The sequence below is a fragment of the Belonocnema kinseyi genome, chromosome 10, assembly GCF_010883055.1.
Source record: "Belonocnema kinseyi isolate 2016_QV_RU_SX_M_011 chromosome 10, B_treatae_v1, whole genome shotgun sequence".
Classification (NCBI taxonomy): Eukaryota; Metazoa; Arthropoda; class Insecta; order Hymenoptera; family Cynipidae; genus Belonocnema; species Belonocnema kinseyi.
Genome location: NC_046666.1, coordinates 19,165,975 through 19,166,233, shown reverse-complemented (window position 1 = coordinate 19,166,233; position 259 = coordinate 19,165,975).

Genomic DNA, 259 nt, shown 5'->3' with positions numbered 1-259 from the left:
AAATACTTTACTGGGGGTTTTTGAGGTCGCTGATCACGAATTTTAAGTCATTTTTTTCAAAAAACAACTCCTAGTCGTCGTAAATGGACAATAAACGTGATAAATTGATATTTTTTTCAAAAAATCGATGTTTTGGATACTGTTCTGGAGGTTCTCGACTACATGAATCACAAAACTAGAACTTTTTTGACCCTTGATCATAAAGTAAGACTTAGAACCTATGTATAGCGATATTCATGAACTCCATTATAATATTTTT